This window comes from Peromyscus leucopus, chromosome 1, assembly GCF_004664715.2.
Source record: "Peromyscus leucopus breed LL Stock chromosome 1, UCI_PerLeu_2.1, whole genome shotgun sequence".
Classification (NCBI taxonomy): domain Eukaryota; kingdom Metazoa; phylum Chordata; class Mammalia; order Rodentia; family Cricetidae; genus Peromyscus; species Peromyscus leucopus.
Window position 1 is genome coordinate 75388025 of NC_051063.1, and position 17851 is coordinate 75405875.

General features: G+C 42.8%; 1 pseudogene; it reads left to right on the forward strand.

Moving 5' to 3' along the window:
• Positions 1-250: 250 nt before the first annotated feature.
• Positions 251-17851, forward strand: part of LOC114704427 — a 117694-nt pseudogene continuing 100093 nt past the window's right edge.

The following is a 17851-nucleotide window of genomic DNA, read 5'->3' on the forward strand; positions in this document are numbered from 1 at the left end:
GTAGTGAAGGCTCCAGAGGAAACCAGACTGGATGCTCCAGCTCTCAACGGAGATTCAAACATATAAGGAGCATCCAAGGACCCACTGATACATTCATGTAAAACAGAACCACTCAAATGAGTAAACAATTGATGGAGAAGGGGCCTCTTCATCCAAAAGCAAGCATCCAGAATGCCCAGAGAAAGGAGAAAAGCCTCCTCAGTAAGGTGAAGAACCACTCAAAATGAGCAACTGATGACAAGGCAAAGTGATGGAGGTGTTTGCAGCATCCTGTGTGGATGAAGTATGCACCAGTTTGGTCCTCAGCAAAGTGATGGAGGTGTTTGCAGCATCCTGTGTGGATGAAGTATACACCAGTTTGGTCCTCAGCAAAGTGATGGAAGTGTTTGCAGCATCCTGTGTGGATGAAGTATGCACCGGTTTGGTCCTCAGCAATAAGTCTCCCATGGAGTGCTCTTCTCTCAGTCTAGATCTGTAGCAGTGTGAAAGCCAGTAGTATCCTTGAGTGGCTTCCTACTTAGGTTCCTTCTAAATTATCATTTCCACATTCAAAACCAGCTCCTTTGATAGTTATTCACTGCCTTTGGTCAGTGAAAAGAACCCCTAGACTCCTGAAATCATGGACTCTGCTCTAGAGGATGATGTTTGCTTCTCAGAAGAATTGCCTTACACAGGTTCATGTTTGTGGTTAGATGTGCACACAGAGCCAAGTGTGGTACCTTTGTCAATATCTCAAGCATGTTTAGATTGCTTATGAAACATGTCTGAGTGACACTTCTTCCCCCAGAACAGTCAGAATAATGCATATAGGGAAAATGAAAGACAGATATCTATTTCCTTAGTATCTATAACTTATTAAAACTCTCTGGAATGGGGCTAGGGTATATGATATATATATATATATATATATATATATACACATGCTGTACATTTGAGGTATATGATATATATATATATATATATATATATATATATATATACACACACACACGCTGTACATTTAGGTTCATATACTTAAAGTATTTTAATATGATCTCCAGTACTAAAATTGGGATTAGGTATTTCTTGATTTTAAGCTTCCTACAGAGTTACTATGTCTCAGTAGATTAGTGCCATGACTTGGGGCTTTGTGGGCAAGTATAGAAATGCTGTCTTGGAATGGATCGGTTCACTGAGATGTGGATTTGGTCCTAGTGAAACTAATAGCTTTGTTACTCTTTTTGCAAGCAGATTTTATAATGTGTGCAGCCTTGCTCCTCAGTCGGAGGGTTTACCTCCCATGCATTGTACCCTACCCACTCTCCAGCCTTTATCCCATCTTCCCAAGCACCTAGCTATTTCTCTCAGTAGGTAAGTCACATTTAGTTCTCTGTACCTCAGTTTACCCAGTAATTTACCACTAGACTAAACTCCATGAGAGATCTTATCATAGGAGTCTTGCACAACACCTAGCCCATAACAAGTGCCCAATAAATGACTAGCAAACTAGTGAGTGGGGTGGTGGCTGGTGGGACTGATGGAAGCTGGCTTATTGTACAGGAACCTGGGAAGCATCATTCATATTTTAAATCTCTCTTGCCTTACAAAAGATCTGAAGCAATTTGAAATAACTATATACAAGATTTAAAGTAGGGATCCAAAATGAAAATACCAAAAATGTAATAATACCTAGTGCATCTGATGCACAGTCTGAGCCCAGAAGCTCTTGATTGTTGTACCTTCTTCTGGACACCAGACTGAGCCCAGCAGCCTCTGCTGGTGTATTCCAAGATGTCTGGAGGCTACTGCTAACCACCATGGTCGAACTGCAAAGGGGTGTTCTCTTCCCCTCTTCTGAATAAAAGCTATCATTTGAAATTAGTCAAAGAAAAACTTGGGTGATACTCTGTTTCCTCATTGGACTAGTTAGTAGAATGACTTGGCAAGATAGGAACAAAGAAGGACAGCAGAGAAGGTAATAATTACCCTTGAGACGTGTTTGGTGGAAGAGAATGTTCTGGCATCTGTGTGTATAGAGACCAGAACCCCTCGGGAGAGCTGGGCTTTGCAGAGTGCACTTGGCTGGTGTTGGTTCATGTTGTGATAGTTAAAACCATGAGAGGAGACGAGCTCATCTTACGATAGGATCACCAAAGATGGGGGGCACAGGAGCAGCCGGGTCTGGAGAGCATAGAAGAAATACCTCAAGAAATAATAATAAAAAGAGAGAAAGCTGAAGGTAGAGTCCCAGATTTGAAGGCCACACAGCCAAAGGTGAGCAGCAGTTCCTGACCTATGGGAAATGAGTGATTCTGCTTCACACGGTGATCTGCTGGTAAAGGGCATCCTCTCAATGAGGACCTCTCTAAGCTCTAAATGTGTCTAAATGAAGGATGTCCATCACCAAAGAAGGAGGGGGAGGAGGAAGGGAATCCTGATCTGGTGTTTTCTGGGGCTGGGGTCTCCTCGCCTGAGCACAATGTTTTTATTCATTTGCAGGATGGGCCCCAGTATTTTTGAACTGTGGGTAAAAATATGTTACTCAAAATATTTTTAATAATTCAGTGACTTGGGCCTGGAGAGATGGATCAGTGATTGAGAGTAATTGTTCTTTAAAAAGGGCCCAAGTGTGGTTCTTAGTACCTACATGGTAGCTCACAGCCATCTGTAACTCTAGTTTCAGGGGATCCAACATCTTCTACTGACCTCTGAGGACACTAGACACTCACATGATGCAATACATACATGCAGGCTAAATACTCACACATATAAAATAAATCTCAAAAAATTTATGCTAAGACTTACTTTTATTTTTTAAAGTACATGGGTAAAATATTCCAAAATTTGTTGACTCATATATTTATTTTACTTTAAACCAGGGCTGTCCAAACGTGACCCAGGATAGCTATGTACTGCAACACAGACCACAAATGTATTTTAAAACATTAGGAGACTTTTGGCAAATTTTGTTTGTAATTTGATTGTGTGGTTCTCCCGTGTGCATTTAGATGGTGGGGCTGTGTCACAACATCAAAAGGTTGAGTCTAAGCTGGGGGACATTTCTTCTAATCCTGTCTCTTAACTTTGTGCTACTGTCGTGTGTGTGTGTGTGTGTGTGTGTGTGTGTGTGTGTGTGTGTGTGTGTGTCTGCCTGTCTGTGTGTCTCTCTCTGCCTCTGTCTCCCTCCTTTCCTCCTGTGTGTGTGTGTCTGTCTGTCTGTCTCTTTTTGTCTCTCTGTCTCTATCCCCCCAAGTGTGTGTCCGCCTCTCTGTTTTTGTGTCTCTCTGTCTCTGTCCCCCCTCTCGAGAGTGTGTGTGTGTGTCTGTGTGTCTGTTTGTCTGTCTATCTGTCTGTGTCTGTGTGAGAGAGAGACCTCATGTAGGTTTTAAAATATGTCCACACAGTCTTGGCTCCTCTTCACTAAGAGTGCACCCAATTCTCCTTTTCTCGAGTGTGGGCTGTTCTTATTACTTGCTTATAACAAATAGAATGTGATAGGAATGATGGTGTCTTGTCTGTCTTTTGAAATTACATTATTAAAGACACTGTGGCTTCCTCATTACCCACACCCTACACACACACACACACACACACACACACACACACACACACACACACTTCTCCAAGGGAAGCCAGCTCTCCTGTTTTCAGCACTCAAGCATCCAGGGGAATTCCTTTTCCTCTGGTCTTTGACCATTCGAGGTTGCAGAGCAAGGTTTCTTTCCATTTTGTAAGTTGCCTTAATTGTGGTGTCTCTTCACAGCAATAGAACAGTAACCAAGACATATACTTTATGTTGAATTGTCAAAATTTACATGCAATTACATCTATGTAAAGTTTAAAAACACAAGACTAAGTGATATAACCTGAGTATGTGACATACATAATAAAATTAAGAAATAGATTAAGATATGGAAGGGCAAGGACGTGATAAATTTCAAGTACTGGCTGCCTGCTAGGGGGTGGGGTGAATAAATGGTGAGGCACCTTGGGGATGCCATGATATTGGTTATCAGACAGTGGGTAGTAGGTTACCAAGTATTCATATTTTATTAGCCCTAATACTCTTTATATTTGAGAAGTGATAAGTCTGCAACAGATAATACTGAGTGGAAAAAAGTATAAAGTCAAACAAAACACTCAGCACAATCCCATTTGTGGAAAATCACCCCCGAACGAGTGACATGTTGTTAGGGGATGCCCCTAATGTCAGTAATGTCATACAGGTGGGACTTTAGTTGGGGGCTAGCTTACAGTTTCAGAGGGTGAGTCCATGATTGATCATCATGGCAGAAGCATGGTAGCAAACAGGCAGGCAGGCAGGCACTGGAGCAGTAGCTGAGAGCTTACATCCTGATTGTTGGGCGGGAGACAGAGAGGGGGTAGGGGCAGGGAGGGAGGGAGGGTGCGTGGGTATGGCATGGACTTTTGAAACCTCCAAGTCCTTTTCTATTTGGCTTTTGCACTTCACTAGGAGAATACAGGTGCCTGCGGTGAGGCATTACATGTTATGTGCTTGCCACACTTACCCATTCCTCCTACTGCCCTGGCTGTTTCTCTCTCTCCAGCCCTTTCTTCTTGTCAACAAGGTCAGGACAACTTGCCCAGACTCCTCGGTAAGGACAACAGACATTCCCGTCAAAGTGGGAGTGCTGGCCTTAGAGATGTGCATATCCAGTTTCCCTAAGGAGAGACCAAGCAGCAGCAGTGTGTGAGTCTCCTGGAAACTGATGATGCTCCCCCTTCATTCTGCACAATTGCCAGCACTTGGTGTCACCCACAGAACAACCTTAGATACACACTATCTCCCCTGGTCCATGAGTGACTCTGGAATGTGGAAAATTGGGACCAGCATTTTTCTGGTACTTTACAATGTGTAAATACTTCCATTTGTGTTTTGTCTCTTTTATGCTCAAGTCTTACCACTCACCGCCTTGCGAGATGCACTCAATCCAAGCCCAGTGTACTTCATTCCTGGACTCTAAAAAAATGCTTTGCACTTGTATGTTGATATAGGCATCTAGCCCTCCTCCTTGAATACCTAGAAAAAATATTTCCTAAATCTTGTTCATGTATTGTTAGGGGTGGACATGTATGTGATGGTTACGATTATCAATTTAATGGGATTTAGTGTCACCTTGGAAGCAAACCTTTGGGCACATCCATGAGGCATGTGCTTTGGTTAGTTGACGTGGGAAAACTCACTCTGAATTTAGACAGCCCCATGCCATGGGCTGGAGCTCAGACTAAATAAAAAGAAGGAAGCAAGCTGAGCACACCGGCATTTATCACTCTCCTCTTCCTGACCATGGGGCACAATGTGACCAGCTGCCTCAAGCTGCTGTAGCCACAGTCTCTTCACCACCATGGACTGCACCCTCCAACTGGGAGCCAGAAGTTCCTCCTTCCCTATGTGGCTTTTGTCATATAGTGTGGCATCAACTAGAAGGGTAATAAAAACAGGAGTGATAGATGAGGTCAGAGATTACTCTCTGTTATTTGGATCCTTAGAAGGGTGAATCAGGGGGCTGGAGAGATGGCTCAGTCGTTAACAGCACTGGCTGCTCTTCCAGAGGTCCTGAGTTCAATTCCCAGCAACCACACGGTGGCTCATAACCACCCATAATGAGATCTTGTGCCTTTTCTGGCATGCAGGCATGCATGCAGGCAGAATACCATATACATAATAAACAAATAAATCTTTAAAAAAAGTGTGTGTTGGGGGGGTAAATCAGGCTCTGCCATCCCCTCTCAGTAGACTCTGCTTCCCCCAGGCCCCAGAAGGTCGGAAGTTGGGTAGTAGCAGGCAAGAGGTAATGACAAGGTAGCTAACTAGCATGGGAAGTGTCAGTCACAGGTCATTTAAGGAAACCTTCTTTCCTGCACTGCTCTTCTCCTTATTTCTCCTCAGCCAATGTCTTCGGAAGAGGTGGGGATAAAGAACGCAGCAAAACATTATCAACCATTCCTACCCATGGGGGCTTGTCCATGAACTGTTGATTTTTCTAGAGCCCTGTGACTCTGTTCCTTATGTTGGCAATCTGTCATCCTAATGATCTCATTTTAACGGTAATGAATTATGACTCCGTTCTGCAGCCAGGCATATGGCATCCTTCTTCCATCCCAAGTGAACCAGTGTTGTTGTAGAGAATGCCAACTTCATCAATAACTTAGAGAATATAAAATGGGGTTCTCAGGGCACCATCATCTCTTTGTGTGATTTTCATGGTCTATCATTTTGACTAATATTTCCTAGATTTAGCTTTTTTCTTTTTTCTTTATAAAATGTTTGCACATGTCTGCCTGAATCATAACTCCCAGGTTTCTGTATTGTTAACAAGTTCTGAACACCTCTGTTGGGCCTTAATGATATAAGAGATCTATTGCAGTTTTATTTTTTTTTCTGTGTTTTTGTGTGGGGACTGCATGTGTGTGGGGCATGTGTGTATGGGGTACATGTGGGGGGGGGTGGAGCCTGTGTGTGGAGGTCAGAGGTCAACCTCAAGTGTTGGTCCTCAGGCACCTTCTACCTTTTGTTTTAGAAAGTGTTTCTCCTTACCCTGGAACTTCGACCACTGGGACTGGGCCAGCTGGCCCATGAGCTTCCAGGGATTCTCCTGTCTCCACTCCATCATAAAGCACTGGGTTACAGATGTGTGCCACCATACTTGGCTTTTACATGGATTCTGGGAATCCTATCTAGGGTCCTTACTCTTGAGAGATAAGTGCCGTACCTACTAAGCCATCTCCTTAGCCTAAGAAATCTATTGTTCATTATGAAAATAACCTAAGCTCAGGAAAGGGAAGCCATTTGGTCAAGGTCATTGGGTGGTTCCAAGATTTAACCCTGGACTCAGAACTCAAAATATAGTACTTTCTCTACCATACCACATGACACCTTTTCTTTATTTCTGCCATCATTTAACTTCCAGGCATGAGAATCTTTGGCCTTCACCTAATGTTATATAAGAGATTTAGATTTACTACACCATCTATGTATTTGGATCCCCAATGTGAAAGGTCAAGCCAACATGCCATATGACATCCTCTCACAGGACTCTGAGATGCAGAGTGGGTGTAATCCAACTCTACAAGACATCACAGTTGAGGGTGGAGAAACCCTCCATGCCATTTTTATCTCCTCTCCCTGTGTGATATAATCAGTATCAGCGCATAGCAGCACATTTATTTTGTGTTTCTGACTATCTTGTGAGGATACCCTGCATTTTCAGCTTTCACGCCTCAAACTTCTGATAGGAACACGGTTGTCAGAGCAGCTTTGACTCAGAGTTCACACTTTCTACAAAACAGACTTCAGAAGAATATGATGAGTCATTTAAGATAAGGAGTCTGAGGACAGATAAGATATCATAAAAGTGTCACTGGAACAAATGTGCTTCCTTCAGTTCCCTCTTCCGGAATCCTGTGCTTTTATCATCGCTGTCCTCTCTGCCAGGAAAGCAGCCCACTCCCCCCCCCCCCTTCATCCTCCATCTGTCTGGAAAACTCCTAACCCAAAGTCGAATTTTAGCAATAAAAACAGTCTCTGTGATAGTCACTGGCTGCTCCCTGCTTCCATGGCAATATGCATGTTCATGCATTCATTCATGCACTCACTCATTCATCTAGAAAATGCACACCGGGCCTTCCATATTCAGGGACCACTCCAGGTGCCGGGCTACATCCATGAATCACAGATAAAACCCTGTGATGAGAGAGGCTACATTTCAACTAGGAATGGTAACCACCAAAGATGATATGGAAATAGACTCGAGGCTATTTGGATAATGAGAAATGCCACAAGGAAAACCAGGGCAGCAGAAGATGAACCTGGAGCAGGCAGGGCAAAGATGAGGCTTCTTCCTGTCTGAAACAGAAGATCAGTAGAACTCAGGGAGCGTGTACCACTTCAATACAAGAGAGAAAGAATGGAAGAGTTACTGGTATGGAGCAGAGGGACAGACAGACATTAGTCAAGGCAGGAGATTAAATGCCTGGAACAGAGGGAGTGAGCAAGATCTAGACTGCAAATAAGAACACTAGGGACTCTGGGTGGAGGTGGTTAGATTCAGAAAACTCCAATGAGCTAGAACACAAAATGCGGGAGAAGGAGATGGCTCCAGAGTATGAGGTGTGCAACTAAGACAGTCTTCTTTATTGTCTTTTATTTGTATTTGTAAATCCATCTCCACATTAGGTTCTTCACTTTTCTGTCTTCTATGCATGATGTGTGTGTGGGAAGGGTGTGTGCAGGCGCATGTGTAAGGGGATGCACACGCACCACATTTACCCATCTATGTGGAAGCCAGAGAGCAGCCTCGGGTCCTCAGCTTCCATCCATTTTGTGTGTGAGACAGTCTCTCACTGGCCTAGAACTCACCAAACAGACTGCTGGCTCGCTGGAGAGCCCCAGGGATACCTGTGTGGTGGTTTGAAGGAGAGCGGCCCCATAAGCTCATATATTTAAATGTTCGGTCCCCATTTTGCAGAACTGTTTGAGAAGGGTTAGGAGGTGTGTCCTTGTTGGAAGAGGTGTGTCACCAGGGGTGGGGCTTTGAGGTTTTAAAACCCCAGGCCAGGCCAGGCCCAGTCAGAGTCAGTCTGTCTCTGTCTCTCTCCGTCTCTCTGTCCTCTGTCTCTCTCTGTCTCTTTCTGTCTTTCTGTCTCTCTCTCTGTCTCTTTGTCTCTCCCTGTCTCTGTCTCTCTCTGTCTCTCTCTCTCTGTCTCTCTCTCTCTGTCTCTCTCTCTCTGTCTCTCTCTCTCTCTCTCTCTCTCTCTCTCTCTCTCTCATCTCTTGCCTATGGATCAGGATGTAGCTCTCAGCTCTGGCTTGAGCACCATACCTACCTGGCTGCTGCCATGTTTCCTGCCGTGATGATCACGGACCGACCCTGAAACTGTAAGCCAGCCCCACACTAAATTCTTCCTTTTATACATTGCCTTGGTCGTGGGGTCTCTTTACAGTGATAGAACGGTGACTAAGACACCCACCTCACCTATCCAGCGCTGTGATTACAAACTTGCCCCACCACGCCCAGATTCTTATGTAAGTTCTAGGAATCAAGCTGCGGGTCTCACGCTTGCAAGTCAAGGACTTGACCGCCTGAACCATCCCTCCGGTCTTGTCTTATTTTTATTTTACTTTTTAAAGAAAACCTTTAAGATGCCGTTTTCACTTCAGTATGAATTTTTTCTCAAATTTTGAAAGACAAATTACTGTTACAGTTCCTATGCTAAAAACCTATATGCCAGGACAGGTTGATGAGTGAGAAGTCTATAACCCAGGCCCATCAGCAAACCTAGAGGCTCCTGAGAGCGGCATTATTATACGTGACAGCTCGCTTCTTCAGATTGTAAAGAGAACTTCTCCACATAACAAGCTCTACAAGATTTCTGGATCCCAGGGAGGGCTCCCCGCTGGCCTAGGAAGCTGTGTGCAGTCAGTCCCCAGGCAGGACTGTGCTTGCCTCCTACAGCACATCCCTAGACAAGCTACCACCCTGTGTGTCCAGCTAGGGAGGGATGCAGCCTCCTGCTACAGGACATGGGCATGGTCCGCTCTTAAGGGATCACATCAACCCCTGGTGGGGTGGAGACGGTCTGCTCACCTCCATGGAACTAAGCACTGGGGATGTCTGCATCTTCCCTATGCTCCTTGGTACCAACTGTATTGCATAGCCTTCACTTCAGCTTCCTGAATCAGAGAGGGGAAGTGTGCAATAGCATCCTCCCCGGCCCCTCTATGACAGACACTGAATTAATCACGGTGGTTTTATTTTCTACTGATTTCAAATGGAATCTTCACATGGTCTTCACACTGGCCAAGCAAATGGCAGGGATATATGACAATGAGCATGCCTGTCATCCTTCCACTAGGGTTCAGCTTGAGGAAAGACAGAGACTGTATCTTTAGTATCATTAGCCTCATTATATCAAGTTTCCACCCCCAGACAACCAGGCTTACAGTGGTTAATCATGACCATCAACTTGTCTGGACTTGAGAATCACCTAGGAGATTAGTAAAACATACCTCTGGGTATGTCTGTGAGGCCATTTCTAGAGATGATTACATCATGAGAGTTCAGACCTAATGAATGGACTGTCCATCAATATATTCTTAATACATCATTATTTCAAGGTAGTTGAAGGTAGCAGGTGGGGCCTCACAGGTGGAAGTAGGTCACTGGGAGTGGGGGTGGGGGACTCCAACTTACTTTGGGTACTTCTTGTACTTCCTTTCTCTGCTTCATGGCGGCTATGGTCTGATGGTTGTTTTTGCTGATAACTTGACTACACCTGTAACTAACTAAAGCCCAAGCAGCTGGGGCACATCTATGATCAGATAATTTGATGTGGAAAGACCCTCTCTAAATTAAGATAATCTGAGGTCTGGAGACCCACACTAATCTAGGCCACACCTTCTGGTGGCAACCAATACCGAGGACATGGAAAAAGGAAGCTTTTGCTGTTTGCCTGCTTGCCCTCGCTCTCACTGCAAGCCCATTCCTTCACAGGCATCAGAGCCTACTTCTTAGGGATTCTAATGCATACTGAGGACCAGCTGAGACATCCAGCCTCATGGACTGGACAACTATTAGATTCTTGGACTTTCGATCATGAGACAGCTAGACTATAAGCCTATATCAATATCTATATCTAACGATAATATGAATTTACATATTTATATTATCGTTCTATCAGTTCTATTTCTCTAATATGCATGATATGAAGCACCATGTCTACCCATAGTAGACTGACATTTCAGAGCCCATGAACTAAGAATACTCCCTCCCCTAAAATTGCTTCTACCAGGCTTTTTGTCCCAGAGATGGGAAAATTAACTCATATAGACTCATTGCCATCCCAGAATTTCAATAAAAAGTCAAACTGGAGTCATTCAACAAATGTTTGGGAAACCATTTCTGATGGAGGTATCTATCAAAACATCAATCTCATAGAAGTTACCTGTAGATCACTGTGAAGGATTGGAGAGCTGGCTCTAGAAACTAGGTTAATCAAACGCAGGCTGCTATTTTAAACATAAGACAATTAAAGCATCACTGGCCCCTTGAAAAACTGCCTTCCAGAAGCAATACTGCTAGGCTCCTGGACATCCTGACTGTCTGTGATAAAACATCTTAATATCATTCTCAGGTATTCCCTTTCTGGTAATTTCTCTCATCACAACTGTTGAGAAACTTAACTGGAAAATCAGTGACAATGGAATGCTCAGACACAAACAGGCTCTATATCACACCCTCACCATGGGCCAGGGACCATCTTGGGAGAGGATTAGAAAAGCGTATAAAAGACAGAGGTTGGGCTGGGCAATGGTGGTGCATGGCTTTAAGCCCAGCACTCAGGAGGCAGAGGCAGGTGGATCTTTGTGAGTTCGAGGCCAGCCTGGGCCACAGAGTGAGTTCTAGGAAAGGTGCAAAGCTACACAGAGAAACCGTGTCTCGGAAAAAAAAGAAAGAAAGGAAGGAAGGAAGGAAGGAAGGAAGGAAGGAAGAAAAAGAAAAGAAAACAGAAAGAGAAAAAAAGAAAAAGAAAAAAGAGAAAAAGACAGAGGTTGGGGAAGACAGGAGTGAAACATCCTGGACATGACAGGACCCTGATCTCATGAACCCACAGCAACCAGCACAAGACCTGTACAAGATCAAGCCAGCCAGGACTCTGTTGTAAAATAGAACGTGGGTTCATGAGATTTCGCCCCTAACTGAGGAACTACCAACAGTTGATGGCCTCAGGAGGAAGAAGAGTCAATTTTCTTTAAGGGTGTGGCTCTGGGAAGGTCAATCACACTCCAGTGAATGGTCTCACACCTGGAAATACATGGACAGCACAAATCTGAGTCAGTGGGTTAGTTAAAAACAAAAGTTGGGGGCTCAGGGAAGTGGGAGTGGATCTAGAAGAAGTTGAAGGGAGTGTTGGGGTGAATATATCAAAAAACAGTATATAAAAATTTCAATGAATTAATAAAATAAAAATATTAATCAAAATTAAAAATTAATAAAAATAACCCTTCTGTAGCTGAGATCCTATCTTTCATATCCTCTACATCTCATACAAGAACTTGCCAAACTAGCAATTCGATTCGTTTTCACTTCTTTAACCAACCCAAAGAAGCAGTAAGATGTAAATTTTGGAAAGTCACTCCAAACTTTCATAACCTTCATTAGTGACAGGACTGAGTAGCAAGCTCTTCAGATTTGGCATCTGTTATTCTCATGGGGTTGAGGCTGTGGCTTTTGTAACACCAATTACTCTGGCTAACAAGACCCATTAATCAGCCCTTCTTTCTTTAGACTATAGAGGGTGTCTGTTGACCTCCGTAGCAGGCGGCACAGACATTGTCAAGTTTTGTTTTGTTTTCCCCCAACACACTATTTATTAATTATTTGGGAATTTTATATAATTACCCCAACCACACTTGCTTCCCATGCCTCCCAGGTCCACTCTCTCACCCTTGTGCCCCCGCCCCCCAAAAAAAAGAAAAAAAAGCACAAAACAAAACCCAGCAAGTCCAGTTTCTGTTGCTCATATACTCATTGGAGCATGGTCAAACTGTCATGTTTTATGTCTCTAATTTCTAACAAAGTTAAGCGTGTTAGAGTCTTCTCTAGTGGTGTTCTAACAGCATGCTATTTTATTGACTCTTTGTCCCCTTTTTTTTAAATAGAGAAATGTTGTTGGCTTTTTTATTACTCTTTTGGGGGGCCCATTACCCAGCTTCCAAATAAATCATACACAGAGGCTTATTCTTAATTATGATTGCCCAACCTTAGGTTAGTCTCAATTCTCCAATAAAAAGACAAGAATTAACACATTGGTACCACATTTTCTTAATCCATTCTTCAGTTGATGGGCATTTTGATTTGCATTTCTCTGATGATTAAGGATGTTGAGCATTTCTTTAAATGTCTTTCAGCCATTTGTAATTTTTCTTTTGAGAATTCTCTGTTTAGCTCTTTAGTCCAATTCTAATTGGATTGTTCAGTACTTTGATGTCTAGTTTCTTGAGTTCTTTATATACTTTGGATATCAGTCCTCTGTCAGATGTGTGGTTGGTGAAGGTCTTTTCCCAATCTGTAGGCTCTTTTTGTCTCATTGCCCGTGTCTTTTGCCCTACAAAAGCTTCTCAGTTTCAAGAGGCCCCATTCATTAATTGTTGTGCTCAGTGTCTGTGCTGCTGGTGTTATATTTAGAAGAATGGATTAAGAAAATGTGGTACATATACACAATGGAGTACTACTCAGCAGAGAAAAACAATGACAGCATGAAATTTGCAGGCAAATGGATGGAACTAAAAAATATCATCCTGAGTGAGGTAACCCAAACCCAGAAGGACAAACATAGTATGTACTCACTCATAAGTGGATACTAGATATAAAGCAAAGAACAATCAGACTGCAGCCCATAGAACCAGGAAGGCTATATAGCAGGGGGGGACCCTAGGATGACTGTCGCTTATAATAAGTTTTGGTTTTACCCAGTTACTAAGCAAGTCTCAATGAAACATTTCACTATTAAGATAAGAATTTAATACTATATCAAGCTGATAATAGAAAAATAAATAAGTAAAAATGAAAAAAAAAGGATGAACACATTGGGTTAGAAAGCAGGATCTATATTTTTGCTGCTTCCAAGAAATATGCCTTGCCATCAAGGACAGACACCAACTTAGGGTAAAAGGATGGAAAAAGATCAGAGTATCTTTTAATACTCATTTAAGAAGCCTCTCCTTATGGTAGATGGCACAATATTTCTTTTTCCTTCTCCTTTCATGTGTGTGGGATGCCACCAGAAGATGCACCCCAGAGTGGATCTGCTGACCTCAAATGATCCAGATTTAAGGTAGGTCTCTAATCGCAAATATCCAACCAAGAAAAACCCCTCACAGGTGTGCCCACTGCTTAAGTTTTTTTACTTCCAAATGTAGTCAAGTTGGCAATCAAGTTTGACCATCACACACCTCATCAGTTAAATCTCAGAATCATAATATTGGTGTTGCTGCAATCCTCACATGACCCAGGAGGAAGCTGAGCTCCGGGAAGGCCTGGCCGAATTGTCAGGTAAATTCCTTGATGTTCTCCAAACTTTCCAGGGAATGAGAAAGAGGTAAGGGTACTCACTTCATGATATCTCAAAATAAAAACTGGGCAACAATATCATCTCATCTGTGAACATAGTTGTAAAAATGTTGAATATAAGGAAGTTGCATTTGGCTCTATCAAGTGCACACTACAAAATATTTGGGATATCCTGCCAGTGCAAGAATAATTCAGCATTGGAATATCTATAACTATGACCTACTATAACAACAGATTGAAGGAAAAAATAATAGATAGGATTATCCCAGTGATAATGGGAAGTGTGGTAGTTCCCAGAAGATGGTCACTCTGATTTCTAAATGTTCCCTTATTTTATACATACATATTTAAACCTACTAAGTTCAATTAGTATTGTCCCTATGCATATGTATTTAGAGTTGACCACTTAGAATTGATAAATCTATCAAGGGACTCACTCATCTCTGGGGGAAAAAACTGACTGTTTTCCCCTTAGTAGCTACAGACTACCCATAGCACTTCATCTAGGAGGGGGGCCTTGTAGAAAATTTCCTCACCCATGCTAGCATGTGGACTTGTACAATCATGCATGTCTTGTATAGACTACCATATTGTTGGGAGTTCATGGGTCCAGCATCCCTGTCATGTCTAAATGATACTATCTTCCAGCAGTTATCCTGGTCATCTGGTTCTCACAATCTTTCCACCCTCAATATTCCTGAGCGTTAGGTGTAGGAGTTATGTTGTAGACATCAGTTGGGGCTAAATTCCCCACAGTTATTCATTCTCTGCACTTTTGACCAGTGGTGTTTTTCTATAATAGCCTCTATAAGCTGCAAAAGGAAGCTAAGTTGTTTATTGAGGATAAAAGCTGCATTTAACTCTGGGTACAAGTATAAATATTGAGGGGACAGCAGAAATGCCTTGGTAGTTAAGAATGCTTGCTGATCTCCAGAGGACCCAGATCTAATTCCCAGCACCTACAATGATGCCCATAACTCTCTGTAGCTCCAGTTCCAGGACATCTGACACCCTCGTCTTGTGTCTGCAAGCACCAGTCACACAAGGGTTCTACAGACATGCAGGCACAACACGCACATACACCAAAAATCCTTAAAAATTAGGAAAAATGAGTGGCAGTGCACTTGGGAGCTGTGCTGATTTAGCGAAGTGACAGCGGCATGTTTCTTTCAGAGTCTACAACCTCTTCAGCTACAGGTGGTTCTTCCTAGGCTTACAGTATCAGGCATGAATTCCCTCATTTTAAATCGACCTTAAATCCGATTAGACAGCTATGGGTTACCCCATGATATAAGTGCCACTGTTACACCATTGGTGACATTTTGCTGGGCTGGTTATTGTAGTTCACAGGCTTTACAGCTTGGTAAAACTATAGATTCCTTTTCTCACTTGGTAGCTTGCATAGTACCTTCCAGATACTATCAGGGCTTCCAGGTCAGTACCAGCTTGATTCTCTCAAGTCCTATGACCATTTCAATCCTAAACATATATGCACCAATCCCTGATGTATCCAATTAAAAAAATGTAGTCCTGGAATTTAAAACACAGATTAACTCCAATTCTATAACAGTAGGTAATATAAATACTCAACTTTTGAAAGGGGGGGATCATCTGATCAAAAAATAAACAGAGATATATATATGAATCAAATTACTTCAGACATTAAATGGACCTAACATATACCTACAATATTCCACCAAATGGCAGCAAATGTGTGCATCTATTCAGCAGCCCATACCATGATGAAACACTACAACCACAAGCAACTTGGGAAGTAAAAGGCTTATTTGTCTTACATATCCCAAGTTACAGTTCACCGAGGGAAGTCAGCATGGGAATGAGAACTGGGCAGGGACTTAGAGGCAGGAGCTGATACAAGGACCGTGGAGGAGTGCCACTTACTGGCTTGCTCCTCATGGGTTGCTCAGCATGCTTTCTTACAGCACCCAGGACCACCAACACCGGTGTGGCATCATTCACCATGGGCTGGGCCTGCCCCCATCAATCACTAATTAAGAAAATGTCCTGCAGACTTGCTGATCTTATCGAGGCAGTTTTTCAGTTGAGGCTCCCTCCTCTCAGATGATTCCAGCTTGTGTCAAATTGACATAAATGCTAACTGGCACGTAAACCCTTGGCCAAGTTAACCAAAAGAAAGAAAGAGGAGACCCAAATTAATAACATTAGAGATGAGGAGGAAAGCATTACAAAGAAACTCAGAAAATAATAAGGAAATGCTTTAAAAACCTATACTCCAATAATCTGGGAAATGTAAAAGAAATAAATGAAGTTCTAGATACATCTGAATCGCTGAAGTTAAACCAAGAAGAGACCAACAACTTAAACAGCCCCATCACAAATAGAGAGACTGAAACAGCAATAGACTATAAAGAAGCCCAGGTCCACATACAGTCACAGCGCAAGGGCAGTGCAGAGGAAGGACCCACAGCTCACTCACCAGGAGAGGATGTGCGTGTGACTCCTAACTGGGCATCGGTACAGAGGGGCAGCACGGGGAAGAGCCAGGAGCAGACTAACCAGAAAGTGAGCCCCGGTCCACTCCCAGCTGAGCCTGCAGGCAGATTCTCACTTTGCTCTAAAGCTTGAGTTGCTGTTTACAAGGTTTAATTACATTCTGGGTTCTCACAAGCTCTTGATGCGACAGGTTCCCATGTTAATGACAAAGGTCTTACAAATAAAGTTCAAGAGGCACCAAGGACTCTAGAGAAGGAATAGCTATTAAATCTGGAGTTATGAGGACATCCTGTTCTTTTAAAATATTGAAGAAAATAAAATTAAAATCAATATCATCTGAAGAAATACAACTTGAGCTGCTGAATCTAAATTAGAAGCAGTTATTAATTAAACAATTTGTATGTAGTGATGGATTCATTTCATCTTCTGAAGGATAAAAGGGTGGTTTTCAGTTTGCATTGGGACACAATTGATGGAAATGGATGCCTTTTTTTATTGAAATGAAAAATCAGAAAAGGACAGAGATCAAACACTGGATTTCTCCAAAGAAATAAGCAGGAGATACAAGGCATATGTAATGATGCCTTAAAATTTGAACTTAAAATAAAAGGGCAGTTTGAGTCATTTTCATTAATATTTTAAAGACTTCCTTAATTAAAACTCACCCAATTTTTCAAAGAATTGTCTTCCTGGTTTTTGTCAACATGCTTTCAGTTCATGTTCACAAGTGATTCCTAGGAAACTGCTCTTGAGAGAAGCATTGCTTCAGGTTGTGTGAAGGTTAAAAGAATAGATAAATAAACATTTCCCTTTGGCGTACTGGCAACCAGAACCGCTACCACCACCACTGCTTTAGTGGGTATCTTTCATGTGCCAGCAACTCTGCTAAGAAAATTCACATAATTAGAAGGAAATGAAATATGTGTGTGGGAAGCCAGAGACTGGAGAACATGATGAATACCTAAGCAGCTCATTAAGACAGAAGAGCAGAAATGGAGAAATGTGTTTAGAGAAGGGGATCCTAAACTCCGGGTTGTTAAAAAGCAGCGCTGCTCCTCCTGAGTGCAAGGTGGTTAGCATGTATGAGTTGGCCACTGCTGCTGTAACAAACCAGATGATGGAACACACGGTTGTCTGACAGTTCTCTGTAACAGAAATCTACCAAGGTCAGGGATGGCATGAGGAGTGCAGGGCTGGTCCTTTCTGGAGGGTCCACAGGGGAGCCTGCTTTCTGGCCTGTTTCAGCTTCTGGGATTGCCTGCTTTCCTAGTGGGCCCTCTTCATCCTCAACATCAGCCTCGGAG